A 24,073-nucleotide genomic window follows, 5' to 3' on the forward strand; every position below is an offset into this window, starting at 1 on the left:
ACCGCTTATCATCCACAAACAAGTGGACAAGTTGAAAATACCAACCGAGCTTTAAAACGTATTCTAGAGAAAATCGTAAGATCAAATCCGAAGGAATGGTCCATAAAATTGGAGGATGCACTCTGGGCTTTTAGAATAGCCTACAAAACTCCAATTGGTACCACACCTTTTAAACTCGTTTACGGAAAAGCATGTCACCTTCCAGTATAAATTGAGCACAAAGCATTTTGGGCTTTGAAGACATGTAATCTTGATTTGCATGAAGCCGGACGTCTATGATTAAGTCAATTAAATGAATTAGAAGAGTTAAGACGTGAAGCATATGAAAATTCGTTAATCTATACAGAAAGACCGAAGAAATGGCATGATAAAAGAATCAGAAGTTCAAAAGAATTTAAAGAAGGAGACAGAGTTCTTCTTTTCAATTCACGATTCAAGCTATTTCCGGAAAAATTGAAATCAAGATGGTCTGGACCATTCATAGTCAAAAGAGTTTTCCCATATGGAACAGTAGAATTAATAAATTCAAATGGGATTGAATTTAAAGTTAATGGTCACAAAGTTAAACATTACATACATGATCTGATGGAAGTTGACAAAGAAGTTAATCATAATTTCGACACCACATCTAATTAAGTGTGGGGAGAATCAAGTCTTTTTAAGGATATTATATATTTCTGTTACAGTTAGATTTTCTGTTTTCGTGTAGTTCTCGAAAATGGAATCCGAATGGTCTTTCCCTAGCAGACCCTAAAGAACTAGTCTTCTCCCCCCATTCTGAATTTTTATTTCTTTTAGGTTTTACGAGATGAAGAATTCCTTTGATCTGAACCATGGTCTACTACTACACGCTTTGATTACTAAACGTAATAATAACATCTTCCCGAGTGAACTGGTATCATTCATAAGAGGCAAAATGGACGAAGTGAGGAAAGAACTCAGGAAAGATCATCATAAGACACATTTTGGTAAAGAAAAATCAAAATCCGCAACAAAAAGAAGAGCACGACACCTTGAAAGATGTCATAAATGCAGAAAATGGTCACATGAAGGTAAATATTCGAACAATCAAACATATTCAAATACCGAATTTGTTACTCTATGCAGAGAAGGACCGTTCATATGTTTAGAAGAAAAGTTATTGAAGAATCGAGGTTACGCTTATATAGCTATGGAAAACCAAATCACACGACTCTCCTATGAGTCAGCTAAAGCAGGTCTCTGAGAATTCGTTCTCATAGGTAAATATGTACAGTTTTATTTTTATTTTATTGCTTTTAACCTTTTGATAATAAACGCTGAATCGTTCGCTATAAAGTAGTAAATTGATATTCAATAAAATTAGGTATGCGAAACCGAAATTATTGATATCATACAAAAATTTATTACATCACTGCGAAATTTACCGTTTATTCTTAAGGTATAAATATCTTTAATCAATCAATCCAAAATATTTCAAAAATACGTCAGGAGTAAAACTAGGTAAAATAGCCGAAATTACTTTACCCAAAAGTGGGACGTATATTTTTGTTAATATTTGATTGATTAAAGTGGGATAAATGACCAAAAAGATTTTTAATTTTAATTTTTACCTTGTTTATAAATTAATATTAAATTAATATTGTAAAATTTTAAAATCAATATATTTAAGTTTGTAAATATTTTAAAAACTAATATTTTTAATATAAGTTTGTAAAATTAATGTATAAAAATATTAATGATATTAATATGAATTTTTAATTTTACGCATTTTAAATTTAAGTTTGGTGTGAATTTAAAAACAAAATTAACTTTATTTCATTAAGTTAAAAATATGATTTCTAAAATTCGTCGTGAGTTGAAGAATAGGTCGTTGAACCGAAATTGCTTTACCCAAGGGCGGGACGAGAAGTTTTATTATCATTATTTTTAATCTTATTGATTTAAAGTATGCCAAAAACATTAAAAAAATCCAAAAATCTTAGCTTTTAAAACAACGCTTTAAAAAGACAAATTTTTAAAATTTTACCGAGAGACGAACTAGGACAAAGATCCGAAACGCCCTCATTCTAAAAGAAAACAAATTTTTAAAAAATTAATTAATTGTTTTATAAGTAAAAGGTTTTATATAAAAAAAATACCTGGACCCCATGCAATCGCATGGGGTTTGAACTGTCAAGCCATGCGATCGCATGGCAAGGAAAATCTGGACAGAATTAAAAGTTCCAGTCGACTGGTTCTGTTCCACACAACACACACACAAACATACGCAAATACTCTCAAAACACTCTCTAAAATCTTCATTTTTTCACCAAATTTAACCAAATTTCGTTCTACAATCCACTATAAACATGTCTTTTCTCAGATGAGGAAGCAGAAACGTAGAGATTTCACCCCAAAAACTCTTTAAAATTGAATTTTAGTGTTCTTGAGCTAATTTTTACCCAATTTGATTTTGTTAATTTCTAGTGTAATTAGAGTTAATTTGTTAGTATATTATGCATGTATAACCTAGATTGATGCTATTTAACATGATTTGAAGCCAAAAACTTCAAAATTTTTAGAAATCTAGGGTTTGTGTTCTTGAGCAATTTGGGGCTTTTTGATATAAACAGGTTATGGCCGATTTTTGTCATGAATTAGTGCTAAATTAAGTAGTGTAACATATTTAGGTTGCTAAATGATCCAAACTTTGATCCTAAACATGATTTTTGAGAATTAAAGTGGACTTTTTAAGTCTAAAATTCATGAACTTGATTAATTTGATATAAATGCCATTTGAAACTTGTTTAATTGCTAGTAATGATTATTTTGACATGTTATTAGAGATAAAAGCTTACGAACTTTGTAAACATTTTCATATATGCTTATTTGAAAAAGTATAGAATTGATAAAAATATGAAAATGAGTATAAGTTTAATATGGATTAAACATGTTATTATAATTATTTTAGTTTGTTATTTTGCTAACACTAATGCATATTTGGATGCACAAATTTTATGTTTAATGTGTTTTACAGAGAAATACAGATACGGACAGTGCATCATCGTCTAGGCAACCTGATCCGGAACCACAACCAAAGATGCAATATCACGAACCGGAGCAACAACAGGAACAACAACAACATTATGATCAACACGTATCATACTATGAGCTGGAGCCACAATTTTTTATTGCCTACGTAGTATTTCCCGTTCACCATATAATAAAACATCCAACAATTCATGAAGAACAGTTGCATCCCAATTTAAGAATTGATAGAAGTTGGAGAGATTACCCGACGTACCAAAGTAACAAATTTAAGCTTTGGACCAAAAATGTAGAAGTTCCAAGGGTAATAGATTGGGAGCCTTTGGAAAGGGTCCACCTAGCTAACCCAGTTAGGCAGCATCTAATCTAAAGGTATGGCAACTCTTCTTTTACTAATTGGGAATGTTTATTTACCACTCGTAGGCCTGTATATAAAGAGTGGTGTGTTGAGCTAATGAGTACTATCGCTTTTAATAAAGATGTAGATAGGTTAGACGATAAGAGTTTTCTTAGATTCTTACTTGGCCGTAGGATGTACAGGATGTCCATGTTGGACATGGCCAGAACTTTACAGATTTACACTCCCGCTGAATTACTATCACCTGATTGTACAAATTTGATTTATCATGGTGAGCGGGTAGATAAAAATTTTGACGCTAATGCCATCTGGAGGCGTATGTCAAATTTTAATGTGTTTACGCGGGGAGGAACACACTCCTATTTAGATATTAATAAAGCTGAGCTTCGTATAATACATAGATTCTTAGTAAACTCGATTACACAAAGAGGTAACAACAAGGAGAAAATGACCTTACATGATTTATTTTACCTTAAGTGCATTCGAAACACTAGAAGCTTTGTTAATATCCCCTACTGTGTTGGTTTTTATCTGTCCAAAATGGTGGAAGGTATACAGGAAGGGGGAATAATAGGAGGAGGTATTTTTGTTACTCACATTGAAGAGTATTTAGGTGTAGATAGGGATCAAGGGGGTCCAATGATGGTATGTAGGGAACAGGACGAGACTTTAGGTGTGTAAGTCTATCAATGTGCAAAGGTATTGACTAGGAGACGCAATCAGGCAATACCATATCAGGGCCGCCATCCACAGGTAGAGAGGGGTTCGGATGAGGAAATGGAGGAAGCGGATAACATTAGGGATGTCATTAGGGATAGTGCTACTGACGTTTTCCAGCGTATAGATGAGGTAGAAATACTAATGAGGATAGGCATCGTCGGTATGAGCAGTGGCAAGCCGCGAATGAGTATGAGACTTCCAGGCAACGCCAACACAATAGCTGGCAAGTTCATCAGCACTAAATCATGAGCCATCTATCATATCAGGTACCAAATAACTACATTTTACTCGGCCTACTTACTATCCACCGCATCAGCCCGACATGCGACCACCCTATGACTTGTACGACCCCAATCAAGCATACCAGAACACCTATCACCAACCATGGAACCCAAATGATGATATGAACTGGAACCCCTATCCAAATCAATAGTGTTCCATTGGTGATGTCTTCTCTTTTATTATTTTTATCTATTTATGCTAAACATTTAACATTGCGATACTTTAATGTAATGTTTAATATTTTTATTATTTTGTACTAATATTTCATTTTTGTAATATGAAAGTGGGATATTAAGTCCCATTTCAAATTACCATGCATGTTTATATTTGTATTGTATGTATTTTATCTCATGTACACAACATGGTAAAACAGCGCATTTTCAAAGACTGGCATTAAGTTCAGCAAAAGCTATTAATTTTGACGACAAAATGAAAAACAAGTGTGATGTAACAACAGACGGATTGAACAAATGATGTGCACCATTTATCATTCAACACAAACAACAATATGTTTAGAAACTTGGGTAAAATTTAATCATTTTTCTACGCTAATCACCCTCAATAATTTAAATTGTTATTGATTTCGCAAATGAGGGCATTGCAAGATCTTAAGTGTGGGAAGGGGTTAAATTCTTTCGGATTTTTAAACTTTTAATTTAAACACTTGGTTACCATTAAAAATACTAGTAACATAGTAGTTGTATTAGAATTTAGTGCTCTCTGATAATAAAGAACGTCCCTAGTCTTATATACTAACTACCCACTTCTAGTAAAATTTTTAAAAAAAATTTCAACTAAATGAATTCAAAATCATGTTTATACATATTTATGAACGATAAAACTAGGTGTTAACACCGAAATTATTGTTACCTCGGAAAGGACATAAATTGAGAAATAACCCAAAATGTTAGAATTCATTTAAAATGGAATAAAGGAGAATAAAAAGGCAAAGAAAGGAAAATAAAAGCCAAGTGTGGGAAAAAATTTACCAAGTTATTTAGAACATATATCAAATATTTTTGTACAAATAATTGAAAATACTTTTGTTTGGGACAATATTAATCAGTTTTACCCAGTTTATTGTAATATAAATGGAATTTAAAAGGAATTAAAGTCTTCCGAGAAAAAGACACGCGCTTCTTGATTTAGGTCAGGAAGTTGTCGTCCAGACTAGTTGTAGAGTCTACGAAAAACCTTGAAAAGTTTTCTCGAAAATCAGCTGGAAATCCACGGACCTCAACATCAAAAAGGGTCGCCAAGTGGTCAGACTTATCCTAAACATGAGAGGATCTGTCTCGTACAATGGGGGCGCAGTACAAATTAGCTTATAAAACTAATGAATCAGATCCCCAGAAAGGATAATCTCCTTAAAGATCAAAAATCAGCTTTTAAGACTGATATTACTCAATCCTTGAGATTGACCTTAAAGATTGAGAATTACAAACTCATGGAATTCAATGATATCTAAACTCGAGCTTGAACGAGAAAATATTTTGATCAAATTACAAACCAATTTGTTTTCTGAAAACCCATTTTTAATGCGTTCATTACCATTGAACGTAAAATCCTAAGAATTCACCGGAATTCATTAGGTCACCTGAACCAAATCGGGTGTCAACCGTAAGAATGGTGGTTGCATAGCATGGTCGAAGACAGGACCTTGTGTCAGACCGAAAAACTATAGGGTGATCTTTACTATTGCTCCTACAAAGGATAGTAATTGCATCCTACACGTTATAGACCATAATCAAAAGCATGTCACGGGACATTGCCTTAACAGTTGTTTGTTCAACGCTTTTCTTTACAACCGGACGGTAGTTTACCGAAAGGTAATATACGGAGCAAGTAAACTGGACGTGTTGCTTTCCTAATACAAGGTTAGCAAGTGGGTGACACAAAACCGCAAGTTTTAAGCTAAAATTTTCAAATCTAAAACCAACAAAACCCACAAAAACAATTTGCAAACACCGGTGAAGGATTATTCCAGAAAACTTATCTAGGGTAAAAGCTAGATTAAATTTTCAAAAAGATCAAATGTTTTCATAAAGATCCAATTTCCTTAAAGGATCTAAATTTTTATAGTTATGTGGGACTGTAAACCACATCGTTACTACCATTGTTCATACCGCTATATTAAAATCAATGATGAAGAAAGTGTGAAGAATAAAAAAGTGATTCTAGTAAAGTTATATTCAAGTTCTATATTGCTTGAGGACAAGCAACGCTCAAGTATGGGAATATTTGATAATGCTGAAAACGAACACATATTTCATAGCATTATCCCTCAAGAAAGACAAGCTTTTAGTTGCAATTATTCTATTTACAAGTGATATTCGTTTAAATATTAAAAGGTGAAGACAAAAGATAGATTCGATGATTTGAAGACGCAAACGACCAAAATGCTAAAAAGTACAAAGTACAATCCAAGTGGTTCAGTTTATTGATGTGAAACATCTCAAAATTACAAGAGTACAAGCCGCAAAACGCAAAGTACAAGATATTAAATAGTACGAAAGGACGTTCGAAAATCCGAAACCGGGACATGAACCAACTATTAACCCGCGACGCAACGGAGCTAAAATTACAAGTCAACTATGCACAAGTGAAATGTCCCGTTCTTATTGAATAAAAACGTTCCATATTAATTGATTTCGTTGCGAGGTTTTGACCTCTATATGAGACGTTTTTCAAAGACTGCATTCATTTTAAAACAAACCATAACCTTTATTTTATCAATAAAGGTTTAAAAAGCTTTACGTAGATTATCAAATAATGATAATCTAAAATATCCTGTTTACACACGACCATTACATAATGGTTTACAATACAAATATGTTACAACAAAATAAATTTCTTGAATGCAGTTTTTACACAATATCATACAAGCATGGACTCCAAATCTCGTCCTTATTTAAGTATGCGACAGCGGAAGCTCTTAATAATCACCTGAGAATAAACATTCTTAAAACGTCAACAAAAATGTTGGTGAGTTATAGGTTTAACCTATATATATCAAATCATAATAATAGACCACAAGATTTCATATTTCAATACACATCCCATACATAGAGATAAAAATCATTCATATGGTGAACACCTGGTAACCGACATTAACAAGATGCATATATAAGAATATCCCCATCATTCCGGGACACCCTTCGGATATGATATAAATTTCGAAGTACTAAAGCATCCGGTACTTTGGATGGGGTTTGTTAGGCCCAATAGATCTATCTTTAGGATTCGCGTCAATTAGGGTGTCTGTTCCCTAATTCTTAGATTACCAGACTTAATAAAAAGGGGCATATTCGATTTCGATAATTCAACCATAGAATGTAGTTTCACGTACTTGTGTCTATTTTGTAAATCATTTATAAAACCTGCATGTATTCTCATCCCAAAAATATTAGATTTTAAAAGTGGGACTATAACTCACTTTCACAGATTTTTACTTCGTCGGGAAGTAAGACTTGGCCACTGGTTGATTCACGAACCTATAACAATATATACATATATATCAAAGTATGTTCAAAATATATTTACAACACTTTTAATATATTTTGATGTTTTAAGTTTATTAAGTCGGCTGTCCTCGTTAGTAACCTACAACTAGTTGTCCACAGTTAGATATACAGAAATAAATCGATAAATATTATCTTGAATCAATCCACGACCCAGTGTATACGTATCTCAGTATTGATCACAACTCAAACTATACATATTTTGGAATCAACCTCAACCCTGTATAGCTAACTCCAACATTCACATATAGAGTGTCTATGGTTGTTCCGAAATATATATAGATGTGTCGACATGATAGGTCGAAACATTGTATACGTGTCTATGGTATCTCAAGATTACATAATATACAGTACAAGTTGATTAAGTTATGGTTGGAATATATTTGTTACCAATTTTCACGTAGCTAAAATGAGAAAAATTATCCAATCTTGTTTTACCCATAACTTCTTCATTTTAAATCCGTTTTGAGTGAATCAAATTGCTATGGTTTCATATTGAACTTTATTTTATGAATCTAAACAGAAAAAGTATAGGTTTATAGTCGGAAAAATAAGTTACAAGTCGTTTTTGTAAAGGTAGTCATTTCAGTCGAAAGAACGACGTCTAGATGACCATTTTAGAAAACATACTTCCACTTTGAGTTTAACCATAATTTTTGGATATAGTTTCATGTTTATAATAAAAATCATTTTCTCAGAATAACAACTTTTAAATCAAAGTTTATCATAGTTTTTAATTAACTAACCCAAAACAACCCGCGGTGTTACTACGACAGCGTAAATCCGGTTTTACGGTATTTTTCGTGTTTCCAGGTTTTAAATCATTAAGTTAGCATATCATATAGATATAGAACATGTGTTTAGTTGATTTTAAAAGTCAAGTTATAAGGATTAACTTTTGTTTGCGAACAAGTTTAGAATTAACTAAACTATGTTCTAGTGATTACAAGTTTAAACCTTCGAATAAGATAGCTTTATATGTATGAATCGAATGATGTTATGAACATCATTACTACCTCAAGTTTAGTAGGTAAACCTACTGGAAGTGACAAGAAATGATCTAGCTTTAAAGGATCTTGGATGGCTTGAAAGTTCTTGAAGTAGGATCATGATACAGAAACAAGTTCAAGTAAGATTTTTACTCGAATTAAGATAGTTTATAGTTATAGAAATTGAATCAAAGTTTGAATATAAATATTACCTTGAATAAGAAAGATAACCTACTGTATATAACAAAGGTTTCTTGATCTTAGATGATTACTTGGAATGGATTAGAAAGCTTGGAAGTAAATTAGTAAACTTGAAGGGATTTTTTGAAGTGTTCTTCCTATGATGATTATAGCTTGATTCTTGAAGTGATTTTTGATGAAGATGATGATTAACTACTGGAAAAATACATTCATAATAGTGTGTGTGTGTGTGTGTGTTGAGAGAGAATTAGAAAGAGAATTGGAAGTGAAATGGAGTGAATGATGAGTGGTAATTGGTGAGTGGTGAGTGGGGTTAAAAGGAGTTCTAGTTAGTTGACTAGCTCATGGTAGAAGTTAAAATTGATTAGTCATACATGACATAATCAAGAGTGGAATCCCATGCTAGTTCCTATTGGTATATACTCATAGTAAGTACGTTTTGAAGCTGTGTATAATACGGGTAAGAATACGACTAGAATTCTTGATGAAAGAAAAGAATGGAAAAGTAACTGTAACCATTTTCGTTAAGTATGAGTGTTTTGATATATGTCTTGAAGTCTTTCAAAAGTATTTTAATACATCTAAATACACTACATGTATATACATTTTAACTGAGTCGTTAAGTCATCGTTAGTCGTTACATGTAAGTGTTGTTTTGAAACCTTTAAGTTAACGATCTCAATTAATGTTGTTAACCCATTGTTTATTATATCTAATGAGATGTTAAATTATTATATTATCATGATATTATGATACATTAATATATCTTAATATGATATATATACACATTTAAATGTCATTACAACGATAATCGTTACATATATGTCTCGTTTCGAAATCCTTAAGTTAGTAGTCTTGTTTATATGTATATAACTTATTGTTAATATACTTATGGAGATACTTACTTATCATAATCTCATGTTAACCATATGTATATCCATATATATATCATCATGTCATTTTTACAAGTTTTAACGTTCGTGAATCGCCGGTCAACTTGAGTGGTCAATTGTCTATATGAAACATATTTCAATTAATCAAGTCTTAACAAGTTTGATTGCTTAACATGTTGGAAACATTTAATCATGTAAATATCAATCTCAATTAATATATATAAACATGGAAAAGTTCGGGTCACTACAGTACCTACCCGTTAAATAAATTTCGTCCCGAAATTTTAAGCTGTTGAAGGTGTTGACGAATCTTCTGGAAATAGATGCGGGTATTTCTTCTTCATCTGATCTTCACGCTCCCAGGTGAACTCGAGTCCTCTACGAGCATTCCATCGAACCTTAACAATTGGTATCTTGTTTTGCTTAAGTCTTTTAACCTCACGATCCATTATTTCGACGGGTTCTTCGATGAATTGAAGTTTTTCGTTGATTTGGATTTCATCTAACAGAATAGTGAGATCTTCTTTAGCAAAACATTTCTTCAAATTTGAGACGTGGAAAGTGTTATGTACAGCCGCGAGTTGTTGAGGTAACTCAAGTCGGTAAGCTACTGGTCCGACACGATCAATAATCTTGAATGGTCCAATATACCTTGGATTTAATTTCCCTCGTTTACCAAATCGAACAACGCCTTTCCAAGGTGCAACTTTAAGCATGACCATCTCTCCAATTTCAAATTCTATATCTTTTCTTTTAATGTCAGCGTAGCTCTTTTGTCGACTTTGGGCGGTTTTCAACCGTTGTTGAATTTGGATGATCTTCTCGGTAGTTTCTTGTATAATCTCCGGACCCGTAATCTGTCTATCCCCCACTTTACTCTAACAAATCGGAGAACTGCACTTTCTACCATAAAGTGCTTCAAACGGCGCCATCTCAATGCTTGAATGGTAGCTGTTGTTGTAGGAAAATTCTGCTAACGGTATATGTCGATCCCAACTTTTTCCGAAATCAATAACACATGCTCGTAGCATGTCTTCAAGCGTTTATATTGTCCTTTCGCTCTGCCCATCAGTTTGTGGATGATAGGCAGTACTCATGTCTAGACGAGTTCCTAATGCTTGCTGTAATGTCTGCCAGAATCTTGAAATAAATCTGCCATCCCTATCAGAGATAATAGAGATTGGTATTCCATGTCTGGAGACGACTTCCTTCAAATACAGTCATGCTAACTTCTCCATCTTGTCATCTTCTCTTATTGGTAGGAAGTGTGCGGATTTGGTGAGACGATCAACTATTACCCAAATAGTATCAAAACCACTTGCAGTCCTTGGCAATTTAGTGATGAAATCCATGGTAATGTTTTCCCATTTCCATTCCGGGATTTCGGGTTGTTGAAGTAGACCTGATGGTTTCTGATGCTCAGCTTTGACCTTAGAACACGTCAAACATTCTCCTACGTATTTAGCAACATCGGCTTTCATACCCGGCCACCAAAAATGTTTCTTGAGATCCTTGTACATCTTCCCCATTCCAGGATGTATTGAGTATCTGGTTTTATGAGCTTCTCTAAGTACCATTTCTCTCATATCTCCAAATTTTGGTACCCAAATCCTTTCAGCCCTATACCGGGTTCCGTCTTCCCGAATATTAAGATGCTTCTCCGATCCTTTGGGTATTTCATCCTTTAAATTTCCCTCTTTTAAAACTCCTTGTTGTGCCTCCTTTATTTGAGTAGTAATGTTATTATGAATCATTATATTCATAGATTTTACTCGAATGGGTTCTCTGTCCTTCCTGCTCAAGGCATCGGCTACCACATTTGCCTTCCCCGGGTGGTAATGAATCTCAAAGTCATAATCATTCAATAATTCAATCCACCTACGCTGCCTCATATTCAGTTGTTTCTGATTAAATATGTGTTGAAGACTTTTGTGGTCGGTATATATAATACTTTTGACCCCATATAAGTAGTGCCTCCAATTCTTTAATGCAAAAACAACCGCGTCTAATTCCAAATCATGCGTCGTATAATTTTGTTCGTGAATCTTCAATTGTCTAGACGCATAAGCAATCACCTTCGTTCGCTGCATTAATACACAACCGAGACCTTGCTTTGATGCATCACAATAAATCACAAAATCATCATTCCCTTCAGGCAATGACAATATAGGTGCCGTAGTTAGCTTTTTCTTCAATAACTGAAACGCTTTCTCTTGTTCATCATTCCATTCAAATTTCTTCCCTTTATGCGTTAATGCAGTCAAGGGTTTTGCTATTCTGGAAAAGTCTTGGATGAACCTTCTGTAGTAACCAGCTAGTCCTAAAAACTGGCGCATGTGTTTCAGAGTTTTCGGGGTTTCCCACTTTTCAACAGTTTGTATCTTTGCCGGATCCACCTTAATACCTTCTTTGTTCACTATGTGACCGAGGAATTGAACTTCTTCCAACCAAAATGCACACTTTGAAAACTTAGCGTACAATTCTTCCTTCCTCAATACTTCTAACACCTTTCTTAAATGTTCACCGTGTTCTTGGTCATTCTTTGAGTAAATAAGTATGTCATCAATGAAAACAATGACAAACTTGTCAAGGTATGGTCCACACACTCGGTTCATAAGGTCCATGAACACAGCTGGTGCATTAGTTAAACCAAACGGCATGACCATAAACTCGTAATGACCGTAACGTGTTCTGAAAGCAGTCTTTGGAATATCATCATCTTTCACCCGCATTTGATGATACCCGGAACGTAAGTCAATCTTTGAATAAACAGACGAGCCTTGTAGTTGATCAAATAAGTCGTCGATTCTCGGTAGTGGGTAGCGGTTCTTGATGGTAAGTTTGTTCAACTCTCGGTAGTCGATACACAACCTGAATGTACCATCTTTCTTCTTGACAAACAAAACGGGAGCTCCCCACGGTGATGTGCTTGGTCGAATGAAACCACGCTCTAAAAGTTCTTGTAATTGGCTTTACAGTTCTTTCATCTCGCTGGGTGCGAGTCTGTAAGGAGCACGAGCTATTGGTGCAGCTCCTGGTACAAGATCTATTTGAAATTCAACGGATCGATGTGGGGGTAATCCCGGTAATTCTTTCGGAAATACATCAGGAAATTCTTTTGCAATGGGAACATCATTGATGCTCTTTTTTTCAGTTTGTACTTTCTCGACGTGTGCTAGAACAGCATAGCAACCTTTTCTTATTAGTTTTTGTGCCTTCAAATTACTAATAAGATGTAGCTTCGTGTTGCCCTTTTCTCCGTACACCATTAAGGGTTTTCCTTTTTCTCGTATAATGCGAATTGCATTTTTGTAACAAACGATCTCTGCTTTCACTTCTTTCAACCAGTCCATACACATCAAAACTCCCTAACTCTACTGGTATCAAATCAATCTTAAATGTTTCACTAACCAGTTTAATTTCTCGATTCCGACATATATTATCTGCTGAAATTAATTTACCATTTGCTAATTCGAGTAAAAATTTACTATCCAAAGGCGTCAATGGACAACTTAATTTAGCACAAAAATCTCTACTCATATAGCTTATATCCGCACCCGAATCAAATAAAACGTAAGCAGATTTATTGTCAATAAGAAACGTACCCGTAACAAGCTCCGGGTCTTCCTGTACCTCTGCCGCATTAATATTGAAAACTCTTCCGCGGCCTTGTCCATTCGTGTTCTCCTGGTTCGGGCAATTTCTAATAATGTGGCCCGGTTTTCCACATTTATAACAAACTACATTGGCATAACTTGCTCCGACACTACTTGCTCCGCCATTACTCGTTCCCACACCATTTGTTCCTTTCGTTCTATTAACCCCTGGTCCGTAGACCTCACACTTCACCGCGCTATGACCATTTCTTTTACACTTGTTGCAAAATTTGGTGCAGAACCCCGAGTGATACTTTTCACACCTTTGGCATAGCTGCTTCTGATTGTTGTTGTTGTTGCGGTTATTATTGTTGTTGGGATGATTGTTGTAGTTGCTGTTGTTGTTGTTGTTGTTGTTGTTGGGCCGTTCGTTGTAGTTGCGATTGATGTTGCGATTGTTGGGATAATTGTTGCGATTATTGTTGTAATTGCTGTTGTTGTTGTATTGGTGATTCTTATCACCGTTTTCCTCCCACTTTCTTTTGACTTGCTTCACATTGGCCTCTTCAGCAGTCTGTTCTTTAATTCTTTCTTCAATCTGGTTCACTAGTTTGTGAGCCATTCTACATGCCTGTTGTATGGAGGCGGGCTCGTGTGAACTTATATCTTCTTGGATTCTTTCCGGTAATCCTTTCACAAACGCGTCGATCTTCTCTTCCTCATCTTCGAATGCTCCCGGACACAATAGGCACAATTCTGTGAATCGTCTTTCGTATGTGGTAATATCAAATCCTTGGGTTCGTAACCCTCTAAGTTCTGTCTTGAGCTTATTGACCTCGGTTCTGGGACGGTACTTCTCGTTCATCAAGTGCTTGAATGCTGACCACGGTAGTGCGTACGCATCATCTTGTCCCACTTGCTCTAGATAGGTATTCCACCATGTTAACGCAGAACCTGTGAAGGTATGCGTAGCGTACTTCACTTTGTCCTCTTCAGTACACTTACTTATGGCAAACACCGATTCGACCTTCTCGGTCCACCGTTTCAATCCGATCGGTCCTTCGGTTCCATCAAATTCCAAAGGTTTGCAGGCAGTGAATTCTTTATAGGTACATCCTACACGATTTCCTGTACTGCCAGATCCAAGGTTATTGTTGGTATGTAGCGCAGCCTGTACTGCGGCTATGTTTGAAGCTAGAAAAGTACGGAATTCCTCTTCATTCATATTCACGGTGTGTCGAGTAGTCGGTGCCATTTCCTTCAAAATAGTCAAATGGAACAAGTTAATCATACAGAATATTAAGAGTAGTTAATAGTATTTCGTAGCATAATATGAACTCATTTATAAAAGCTTTTTCTTCATATTAGCGTTTTATAAGTTTAAATTCGGGTAGTACCTACCCGTTAAGTTCATACTTAGTAGCTAATATACAATTCAACTACTACAATTCTATATGAAAAACTGATTGTAATAATATTTCGCGTTCAAACTTTTATACAATATTTTACAAACTTACAATACCGCTTATTTTACATAAAGCATGAAATATAGCACACAATAACTTTGATACAAGATAGTTGTGAAGATAATTCTAGCTAGTACACAAGTCGTTCAGCAAAGGCAATAAAGACACGTAATTCATACGTCCAGAAACAAGTCATGCATTCTGGTTTTACTAGGACTACTTCCCATCCTTGGTCTTGTGGAACATAACCGTTATGGCCGTTGATAAGACAGCGTGTTGTAACGTCTTCAAAGGGACGAGGGTTACGTAATGTCAAACAGTCCCGTAACAATCTAAAAAACTTATTTCTTACCCCAATTACCGACTCCGTCACTTGTGGGAACGTTTTGTTTAATAGTTGTAGGCCGATGTTCTTGTTCTCACTTTGGTGAGAAGCGAACATTACTAATCCGTAAGCATAACATGCTTCTTTATGTTGCATGTTAGCCGCTTTTTCTAAATCACGAAGTCCAATATTCGGATATATTGAGTCAAAATAATTTCTTAACCCGTTGCGTAAAATAGCATTTGGGTTCCCTGCAATATATGCGTCAAAGTAAACACATCGTAACTTATGGGTTTCCCAATGTGATATCCCCCATCTTTCGAACGAAAGCCTTTTATAAACCAAGACATTCTTGGAACGTTCTTCGAATGTCTTACAAACTGATCTCGCCTTAAATAGTTGTGCCGAAGAATTCTGACCGACTCTAGACAAGATTTCATCAATCATGTCTCCGGATAGGTCTCTTAAAATATTTGGTTGTCTATCCATTTTGTGTTTTTATACTGTAAAATAGACAAGAGTTAGATTCATAAAAAAAAATACTTATTAATACAAGCAATTTTTACATATATCATAAAGCATAAGCACACTATATTACATATATTACACCACACGAATACAACTATCTTATTCCGACTCGCTTGTTTCTTCTTCTTCGGTTTTGGTTCGTTTTACCAAGTTTCTAGGGATATATGATGTTCCCCTAATACGAGCCGTCGTTATCCACATTGGTTTAGAAAAACCTGGTGGTTTAGAGGTTCTCGGGTCATTGTTACAACTTAAGGACTTCGGGGGTTGACGATACATATAAAGTTCATCGGGGTTGGAATTAGATTTCTCTATTTTTATGCCCTTTCCCTTATTATTTTCTTTTGCCTTTTTAAATTCAGTTGGGGTAATTTCTATAACATCATCAGAATTTTTGTCGGAATCCGATTCATCGGAGAATTGGTAATCCTCCCAATATTTTGCTTCCTTGGCGGAAACACCATTGACCATAATTAACCTTGGTCGGTTGGTTGAGGATTTTTTTTTACTTAACCGTTTTATTATTTCCCCCACCGGTTCTATTTCTTCATCCGGTTCTGATTCTTCTTCCGGTTCCGATTCTTCTTCCGGTTCCGACTCTTCTTCCGGTTCCTCTTCGGGAACTTGTGAATCAGTCCACGAATCATTCCAATTTACATTTGACTCTTCATTATTATTAGGTGAGTCAATAGGACTTGTTCTAGAGGTAGACATCTATCACATAATATCAAACGCGTTAAGAGATTAATATATCACATAATATTCACATGTTAAAAATATATAGTTTCCAACAAAATTTGTTAAGCAATCATTTTTCAAGTAAACACGGTCGAAGTCCAGACTCACTAATGCATCCTAACAAACTCGATAAGACACACTAATGCAAAATTCTGGTTCTCTAAGACTAACGCTCGGATACCAACTGAAATGTCCCGTTCTTATTGATTAAAAACGTTCCATATTAATTGATTTCGTTGCGAGATTTTGACCTCTATATGAGACGTTTTTCAAAGACTGCATTCATTTTAAAACAAACCATAACCTTTATTTTATCAATAAAGGTTTAAAAAGCTTTACGTAGATTATCAAATAATGATAATCTAAAATATCCTGTTTACACACGACCATTACATAATGGTTTACAATACAAATATGTTACAACAAAATAAGTTTCTTGAATGCAGTTTTTACACAATATCATACAAGCATGGACTCCAAATCTCGTCCTTATTTAAGTATGCGACAGCGGAAGCTCTTAATAATCACCTGAGAATAAACATGCTTAAAACGTCAACAAAAATGTTGGTGAGTTATAGGTTTAACCTATATATATCAAATCATAATAATAGACCACAAGATTTCATATTTCAATACACATCCCATACATAGAGATAAAAATCATTCATATGGTGAATACCTGGTAACCGACATTAACAAGATGCATATATAAGAATATCCTCATCGTACCGGGACACCCTTCGGATATGATATAAATTTCGAAGTACTAAAGCATCCGGTACTTTGGATGGGGTTTGTTAGGCCCAATAGATCTATCTTTAGGATTCGCGTCAATTAGGGTGTCTGTTCCCTAATTCTTAGATTACCAGACTTAATAAAAAGGGGCATATTCGATTTCGATAATTCAACCATAGAATGTAGTTTCACGTACTTGTGTCTATTTTGTAAATCATTTATAAAACCTGCATGTATTCTCATCCCAAAAATATTAGATTTTAAAAGTGGGACTATAACTCACTTTCACAGATTTTTACTTCGTCGGGAAGTAAGACTTGGCCACTGGTTGATTCACGAACCTATAACAATATATACATATATATCAAAGTATGTTCAAAATATATTTACAACACTTTTAATATATTTTGATGTTTTAAGTTTATTAAGTCAGCCGTCCTCGTTAGTAACCTACAACTAGTTGTCCACAGTTAGATATACAGAAATAAATCGATAAATATTATCTTGAATCAATCCACGACCCAGTGTATACGTATCTCAGTATTGATCACAACTCAAACTATACATATTTTGGAATCAACCTCAACCCTGTATAGCTAACTCCAACATTCACATATAGAGTGTCTATGGTTGTTCCGAAATATATATAGATGTGTCGACATGATAGGTCGAAACATTGTATACGTGTCTATGGTATCTCAAGATTACATAATATACAATACAAGTTGATTAAGTTATGGTTGGAATATATTTGTTACCAATTTTCACGTAGCTAAAATGAGAAAAATTATCCAATCTTGTTTTACCCATAACTTCTTCATTTTAAATCCGTTTTGAGTGAATCAAATTGCTATGGTTTCATATTGAACTTTATTTTATGAATCTAAACAGAAAAAGTATAGGTTTATAGTCAGAAAAATAAGTTACAAGTCATTTTTTTAAAGGTAGTCATTTCAGTCGAAAGAACGACGTCTAGATGACCATTTTAGAAAACATACTTTCACTTTGAGTTTAACCATAATTTTTGGATATAGTTTCATGTTCATAATAAAAATCATTTTCTCAGAATAACAACTTTTAAATCAAAGTTTATTATAGTTTTTAATTAACTAACCCAAAACAGCCCGCGGTGTTACTACGACGGCGTAAATCCGGTTTTACGGTATTTTTCGTGTTTCCAGGTTTTAAATCATTAAGTTAGCATATCATATAGATATAGAACATGTGTTTAGTTGATTTTAAAAGTCAAGTTAGAAGGATTAACTTTTGTTTGCGAACAAGTTTAGAATTAACTAAACTATGTTCTAGTGATTACAAGTTTAAACCTTCGAATAAGATAGCTTTATATGTATGAATCGAATGATGTTATGAACATCATTACTACCTCAAGTTTAGTAGGTAAACCTACTGGAAGTGACAAGAAATGATCTAGCTTCAAAGGATCTTGGATGGCTTGAAAGTTCTTGAAGTAGGATCATGATACAAAAACAAGTTCAAGTAAGATTTTTACTCGAATTAAGATAGTTTATAGTTATAGAAATTGAATCAAAGTTTGAATATAAATATTACCTTGAATAAGAAAGATAACCTACTGTATATAACAAAGGTTTCTTGATCTTAGATGATTACTTGGAATGGATTAGAAAGCTTGGAAGTAAATTAGTAAACTTGAAGGGATTTTTTGAAGTGTTCTTCCTATGATGATTATAGCTTGATTCTTGAAGTGATTTTTGATGAAGATGATGATTAACTACTGGAAAAATACATTCATAATAGTGTGTGTGTGTGTGTGTGTTGAGAGAGAATTAGAAAGAGAATTGGAAGTGAAATGGAGTGAATGATGAGTGCTAATTGGTGAGTGGTGAGTGGGGTTAAAAGGAATTCTAGTTAGTTGACTAGCTCATGGTAGAAGTTAAAATTGATTAGTCATACATGACATAATCAAGAGTGGAATCCCATGCTAGTTCCTATTAGTATATACTCATAGTAAGTACGTTTTGAAGCTGTGTATAATACGGGTAAGAATACGACTAGAATTCTTGATGAAAGAAAAGAATGGAAAAGTAACTGTAACCATTTTCGTTAAGTATGAGTGTTTTGATATATGTCTTGAAGTCTTCCAAAAGTATTTTAATACATTTAAATACACTACATGTATATACATTTTAACTGAGTCGTTAAGTCATCGTTAGTCGTTACATGTAAGTGTTGTTTTGAAACCTTTAAGTTAACGATCTCAATTAATGTTGTCAACCCATTGTTTATTATATCTAATGAGATGTTAAATTATTATATTATCATGATATTATGATACATTAATATATCTTAATATGATATATATATACACATTTAAATGTCGTTACAACGATAATCGTTACATATATGTCTCGTTTCGAAATCCTTAAGTTAGTAGTCTTGTTTATATGTATATAACTTATTGTTAATATACTTATGGAGATACTTACTTATCATAATCTCATGTTAACCATATGTATATCCATATATATATCGTCATGTCATTTTTACAAGTTTTAACGTTCGTGAATCGCCGGTCAACTTGGGTGGTCAATTGTCTATATGAAACATATTTCAATTAATCAAGTCTTAACAAGTTTGATTGCTTAACATGTTGGAAACATTTAATCATGTAAATATCAATCTCAATTAATATATATAAACATGGAAAAGTTCGGGTCACTACAACATGAATATAATATAATATATATATAATTATATAAAATTATATATATTATATTATATTATATATTATTAAATAAAACGTCGGCAAACAAGAAAATAAAAGTTTGTGAGCTGTCCCAGGGGGCCATACGATCGCATGGCCTGGAGGACTATAATCCATGCGATCGCATGGCTGAAGATTCCAGGACAGGTCCTATAAATTGCAAGTTTGGGCGACGAATTATACACACCTTTTTCTATCTATCTATCTACGATATATTTATATTTATATTTTATAATTTTAATTTTAATTTTAGTTTAATAATAATAAGGTTATAGTGGCGAATGTTTTAAGTTTGTAAGTCGAAATTCTGTCCGTATAACACTACGCGATTAATACTCATTGTAAGTTATGTTCAACCTTTTTAAATTAATGTCTCGTAGCTAAGTTATTATTATGCTTATTTAAGCCAAAGTAATCGTGATGTTGGGCTAAATATTAAGACGGGGTAATTGGGCTTTGTACCATAATTGGAGTTTGGACAAAAGAACGACACTTGTGGAAATTAGACTATGGGCTATTAATGGGCTTTATATTAACTAAACGATATCTCGTTAATTTAATATTAAAGGTTACAATTCGACGTATCTGTAAATAACCACATACGCTTAATCGGGTACGGTGGGCGGGATATCTATAAATACCAATAATTGTTCATTTTACCGGATATGGGGATGGATTAATAGTCAATGGACTCGTTGAAACAGGGGTGGATTACATTCAAGGGTAATTGGTGTAATTATTAACAAAGTATTAAAACCTTGGACTACACGCAGTCGATAACTTGGTGTATTCATTAAACAAAGTATTAAGACCTTGTTACAGTTCGAATCCTCAATTAGTTGGAATATTTGACTTCGGGTATAAGGATAAATTAACGAAGACTCTCGCACTTTATAATTATGACTGATGGACTATTATGGACAAAACCGTATGGACATATCGAATAATCCAGGACAAAGGACTATTAACCCATGGCAATAAACTAAAATCAACAAGTCAAACATCATGATTACGGAAGTTTAAATAAGCATAATTCCTTTAATTATATCTCATCGCACTTTTATTTACTGTCATTTTATTTATTGCACTTTTAATTATCGTACTTTTAATTATCGCACTTTTATTTATCGTCATTTACTTTATGCTTTAAATTAAGTTATTTTTATATTTAATATTTTACATTAGTTTTTAATTGTAACTAAAGTTTTAAAATCGACAAACCGGTCATTAAACGGTAAAAAACCCCCCTTTTATAATAATAATAATAATACTACTTATATATATATATATACACACACAAATATAGTTTAAAAATATAGCATTAAACTTGGCTAGCTCCCTGCGGAACGAACCGGACTTACTAAAAATTACACTACTGTACGATTAGGTACACTACCTATAAGTGTTGTAGCAAGGTTTACGTATATCCACTCTATAAATAAATAAATAACTTGTGTAAAATTGTATCGTATTTAATAGTATGTCGTAGTAAAAATATAACTATTTCGTATGCACCTCGCATAACATCAACGGACCTCAGCATCAAACAGGGTCGCCAAGTAGTAAGACTTATCCTATCCATGAGAGGATATGTCTCGTAAAATGGGGAGGGCGCCGTGCAAATTAGCTTGATAAGACTAAGGAATCAGACCCCCAGAAAGGATAATCTCCTTAAAGATTAAAAATCAGCTTTTAAGCCTGATATTACTCAATCCTTGAGATTGAATTTAAAGATTGAGAATTACAAACTCATGGAATTCAATAATATCTAAACTCGAGCTTGAACGAGAAAATATTTTGATCAAATTAAAACCGATTTGTTTTCTGAAAACCTATTTTCAATGCGTTCATTACCATTGAACGTAAAATCCTAGGAATTCACCTGGAATTCATTAGGTCACCTGAACCAAATCGGGTGTCAACCGTAAGAACGGTGGTTGCATAGCATGGTCGAAGACAGGACCTTGTGCCAGACCGAAAAATTATAGGGTGATCTGTGACGATCTTTCCAAATCCATATGGACAATACGTCATTCATCGATTTTATTGCGAGGTATTTGACCTCTATATGATACGTTTTGTAAACATTGCATTCTTTTGAAAAGGCATACCATAAATGTATATTTAAATCAAAGGTTTTCGACATCTGATGATTTCTACATATAGACAATCACCGTAATAATAGTTTACAATAGTACTTCCGTTGACAATGCAGTCAAAATAAGATACATGGTGATGATTTGGTGAATGCAACATTTCCTTGAAAAAATATGCCATGTAAGACTCCATGCACATAGCTTGTCTAACATTTAAGCAAACAGCGAAAGACTTCTAGGGAACCTGAGAATAAACATGCTAACAAGTGTCAACACAAAGGTTGGTGAGTTCATAGTTTTAATGTTTTGCATAATCTGTACATAAAGGTGGATCACAAGATTTCAGTTGTTTCATCCAGAAACGTTTATCAAAATATTCTACAAGATTGAGCACCCTGGTAACTAAACTTAACGTATATATAATTTGTACCCTTTGTATAATCATCTTAATAATACACGCAAACCAACGTGTACACTTCTCAAATAGCATACGTCCGTTAAAAGGCTAGTGCTCTAGCTCGGACGGGGATATCAAGCCCTATGGATCCATATACTACTACTCGCGCCCACCAGTTCTTATAACCGGCAGTTACTAGTTACCAAAGCTAAGGGATTTTCGGTTCAAACTTAGTGTAGAATTTAGTATGTACTTGTATCCATTGCGTTTAAAATAAAGTGCATGTATTCTCAGCCCAAAAATATAGATTGCAAAAGCAATTAAAAGGGGAGCATATGAAACTCACCTTAGCAGCATATAAAGTCGTTCACCAAAATGTGACCGAAACTCGAATTACCAAATAACCGTAGATCTCAACCTAGAGAACATATGTTGGTAAATAAATGTCTATCAAGCTAGGTCAGGTCATAGTGTATCACATTCCTAATACTCGAGATCGACATACAAAAGTTATCCAATGTCGTTTCAAAAAGTCAATTTTGACAGTTGTTTAACAAAACGAGACGTACCTTATATAAGGATTCATTTACTCGGTTGGTAATATTCAAAAATCCAAATTATAAATCTCGTAAACGAGTTGTTTAAATCTTAATTGTAGATTCAAAAGTAATTTCAATTAACGTCAATTATAATTCAATTGATCATATCTTTTAATCCGTTCATCGAAATTATTCGATATCTAAATGAAAAGTTATTGATTTTTCGCCAGCTTTCCAAAAACATGTATATCATATACTTTTTACCAGTAATATATGTATTTAATTCGTGATTCATTATAACTGTTTAACGACGAAATTTAGCATACAAGCATATATAAATATATATATACTCGAGCACTAGACATGGATACACAATTAATATATAAAAGATAAAATATGAGTGCTTACGTATCAATATTGAGATTCAATATTCTAGGAAAGTACGTAGACGCAACAGAGATGATAAACACTAGATTTGATTCACAAATATACCCCCGAACATTACCCATAACCTCCTTGGCAATAACCCATAATTTCCTTAGCTCTATCCCGCTCGAAAACATATTTTGAAAATGACACGCACATGACCTCGTCGTAGTATTTTAGGTATATATACTACTAATAATAATATTATAATAAGATTAATAATAATAATATAAATCTTAATAATAATAATAATAATAATAATAATAATAATAATATAAAAAAATAATAATACGGAGGAATGAATCGAGCTTTTATAGTATGTGACCTGCTACTGTACCTCATGCGATCGCATGAGTTTTCAGTATTTTTGTCATGCGATCGCATGGCCGCCTTATCCGTTTTTGTTTGCTAGTTCATCGACATCAAATAGTGTTTTACTGTAGCAATTAGTGATACTGTAGCAAATAGTGTTTACTGTAGCAAAGTCATTTTACTATAGCAAATAGTGTTT

This window comes from Rutidosis leptorrhynchoides, chromosome 11 (assembly GCF_046630445.1).
Source record: "Rutidosis leptorrhynchoides isolate AG116_Rl617_1_P2 chromosome 11, CSIRO_AGI_Rlap_v1, whole genome shotgun sequence".
In the NCBI taxonomy this organism is placed as follows: domain Eukaryota; kingdom Viridiplantae; phylum Streptophyta; class Magnoliopsida; order Asterales; family Asteraceae; genus Rutidosis; species Rutidosis leptorrhynchoides.